Genomic DNA, 3,534 nt, shown 5'->3' on the forward strand with positions numbered 1-3,534 from the left:
TGCTTGCACTGCAGAGCATTTTAAAGAGGCCACCCAGGGCCTGCCAGCTTGTGTTCCATCAGTGGTGACAAATTTCTGCCTGGCCTCAGACAGGTCGCTAATTGTTCTCAGCCTCCATCCCTTTCCCCAGTCCTGGGGTGGTAGAGGAGCAGATGATGCTGGCTCACTCAGGAGGACCCAGGAGGCAATCTGAGGTCACCACCAGCAGAGTCAGAGCAGGATGTTCCAAGTTTGCCATGGAAAGAGGTGTCAAGGCTTCATCTGGCAGGGTAAGCAGGAGCTCAGGGCTTACAGAGGTTACGTATGTGCCTCTGAACATCTTGAGGGGTGGCATCTGGAACTGTTGTGTCTGATTTATTGAAACCTGTACTCAAGTTAAATCAAGGTTGGAAAGGTTAATGAATGAATGAACTACCATTTAAAAAAATATAGTCGCCTTATTTTGTTGAGGTTGGGATAGGAACAAGCAAGAAGAGGATCCAGCTCCTTCGGTCTCCGGCCTTCACTGCGAGAGGAGCCGCCGCCATGTCTGCGCATCTACAATGGATGGTCGTGCGGAACTGCCCCGGTTTCCTGATCAAGAGGAATAAGCAGACCTACAGCACGGAGCCCAATAACTTGAAGGCCCGCAACTCCTTCCGCTACAACGGTCTGATTCGCTGCAAGACTGTGGGCGTGGCGCCGGCAGCCAATGGCAAGGTGTTCTGGTGGTCATGGGTGGAGATGCGGCCAGCGGACGCCTGCCGCCTCCTGTGTGCGGACCGTTATCAACAAGAACGCCAGGTTCAGCAGCCTCAAACACATGATCTGCAAGAACAAGTACCGTCCTGACCTGCCATGACTGCCATCAGCAAGGCCAGCGCCATCCTGCGCAGCCAGAAGCCTGTGATGGTGAAGAGGACGCGGACCCGCCCCACCAAGAGCTTCTGAGTTGCCTGCCCCCAAAGCAATAATCAGCTGGCTTTGAAGAAGAAGAAGAAAAAGAAGAAGAAGAAGGAGGAGGGGGAGCGTCCAGTGTCCTGCAAAAAACTCAAGAAGACTTTTACTGTTTGCTCTGATATATCATCCCCTAGGCATAGTCAGAAATAATATGAATGTCCAGCCACTGTGAAAGCCCTTTGCAGTGTTTAGAAAATCTGTACTCTCCAGTATGGTAGCCACATGCGCCTATTGAGCACTTGAAAAGTGGCTCCTTGAGATATGCTGTATGTGTACACTCTGGATTCCTAGACTTAGTATGGCAAAAAACAATGTAAACATCTCATTAATAATTTTTATTGATTACATATTGAAATGTTAATATTTTTATATATTGGGCAAAAATAAAATGTATTACTAAAATTAATTTCATTCATTTTTCTTTTTTCATGTGGCTACTAGAAAATCTACATATGTGACTTGAATAATATTTCTATTGGATGGTGAAGTTTAAACAGAGAATGGTGCTCATGGGGTGTGCCTTTCCCAGTGGTGCCAGTTGAGCCATCACCGATTTCTTTTTGCTCAAATAGCAAAAAGACTTTACAGTGGAGAAAACCCTGGGCCAGGAGACTGCAGATCCAATTTATCACTTCACCTCAGCCATCAAGTTGCTGGATGGCTCTGGTAACAATAGTGATAGTAGCAAACACTTCTATAGTTTTTTATGTATATATGGAGGCCAGGTGCTGTTCTAAACATTTGACACATGTAAATTTCTAACTAAAACTCTATGAGATGATAGAAGCTATTATTAGCTCCATTTTCCATATATGGACACTGAGGTGTTAAGAGGTTAAATCACAAGCCCTAAGCTCACGACTGGAAATTGGTAGAACTAGGATTCAAAGCCAGGCAGTCTGGTTCCAAGGTCTGTATTGTAAACCACCTCTTACCTCAAGTAATCCAAACTCGCTTGGATTCAGTTTCTTCGTCTAAGAAACAAGGTTCAGAAGATGCCACAGGTGACCACAGGCTGTATAGACGTAAGCTGGCAGAAGCTTAGGAAAGGAAATTACATTGAAAGAGCTTCCCATCCACAAAGCTACTAAAACCCAAACCCAGTGCTTACAATAATGTCTTCCCAAATGCCTCCAAATGGAATTAACTTTTTCTCTTCTTATGCTTCATAACATTCTGATACATTACAGTCCTTCACACATCTTATCTTTCATTGCACACACACACACACACACACACACGTGTATATATATCTGTTTCCTTCATTACTATTCAGATTTTTTAAAGGCAGGCTGTCTTACAGATCAGTGCTTTTTAACTGGAGGTTAAAATTTTGCTCCCAGAGGACATTTGGTAGTGTCTGGAGAAAGTTTTGATTAACACAACTTGTGAGGTTGGAGGTATGTCGCTACTATCATCTAGTGGGCAAAGATAAAAAATGCTGCTAAGCATCCTACAATGCACAGGACAGCCCCCTACAACAAAGAATTATCTGGGCCAAAATCTGCATACTGACAAGAGTGAGAAACCTTGCAGATCATTAGATGATCCACTGTGCCTAAAACATGCATGAAACAATAGGCACTCCATAAGTGACAAAAGATTGATTGATTGATTGAAAGAATAATAAATACATATTCACCTATCTGCCCTGAATGTAACTTCCTTTTGGTTATGCTCAAGAAGTATGTATTCAATGCCCACTATATGCCAGGCACATTCTAGGGCTGGGGGATAGGGGAATGCAAAGTTCTGAGACACATGAGGCCCCTGTCCTCAGGATAGGACAGTCTCCTAGGGGAGTCAGAGTCAAAGCAGTGTGTCAAACGGTAAGTGCCCTCAACCTCGCTAGCTCTGGACAGGAGCACCACACAGAAACTTTGTGAAGACAGATGACCCAGACAATCCTGCAGATACTCATCATTTTTTCTCAATCTTTATTTTGAAAAATGTCAAACATACAGAAAATGTGGAATAATAGTACAACACACATATTTATATACATAGTAACATTTAAATAGATAGATATAGAAATATAAACACACACATAATGCTTTGGAAAATAAGATGCAGACATCATGACATCAGCCAAATACATTAGCATGCATAGGACAGACCTGCTGATTTAATCAGTCTGGAGTGGGGCCTTGGCATCAGTAGTTTAAAAAATTCTCCATTTGGGTAAGGGCCAAGATAGCCGAATGGGAACATCTCTGGTCTGCAGCTCCCAGAGAGACCAATGCAGAAGGCGGGTGATTTCTGCATTTCCAAATGAGGTACCAGTTCATCTCATGGAACTGGTTAGGCAGTGGGTGCAACCCACAGAGAGCGAGCAGAAGCAGGGTGGGACATGGCTTTACCTGGGAAGTGCAAGGAGCCGGGGGACCTCCCTCCCCCAGCCAAGGGAAGCCATGAGGGACAGTGCTACCCACCCCGGGTACTATGCTTTACCCACAGATCTTTGCAATCCACAGATTAATAGATTCCTTTGTGAACCTACACCACCAGAGCCCTGAGTTTCAAGCACAAAATTAGGTGGCTGTTCAGGCAGGCACCGAGCTAGCCACAGGAGTTTTTTCATACTCCAGTGGCGCC

The 3,534-nt window shown here is 44.6% G+C and overlaps 1 pseudogene across 1 annotated transcript; it reads left to right on the top strand.

Annotated features, from left to right (window-relative positions):
* Positions 1–497: 497 nt before the first annotated feature.
* On the top strand, positions 498–930 carry LOC105549706 (annotated as a pseudogene). Its single transcript, XR_001007593.1, has one exon. The product of XR_001007593.1 is annotated as a 60S ribosomal protein L28 pseudogene (transcript).
* Positions 931–3,534: the final 2,604 nt, after the last annotated feature.

This window comes from Mandrillus leucophaeus, unplaced genomic scaffold (assembly GCF_000951045.1).
Source record: "Mandrillus leucophaeus isolate KB7577 unplaced genomic scaffold, Mleu.le_1.0 Scaffold452, whole genome shotgun sequence".
Taxonomy (NCBI): Eukaryota; Metazoa; Chordata; class Mammalia; order Primates; family Cercopithecidae; genus Mandrillus; species Mandrillus leucophaeus.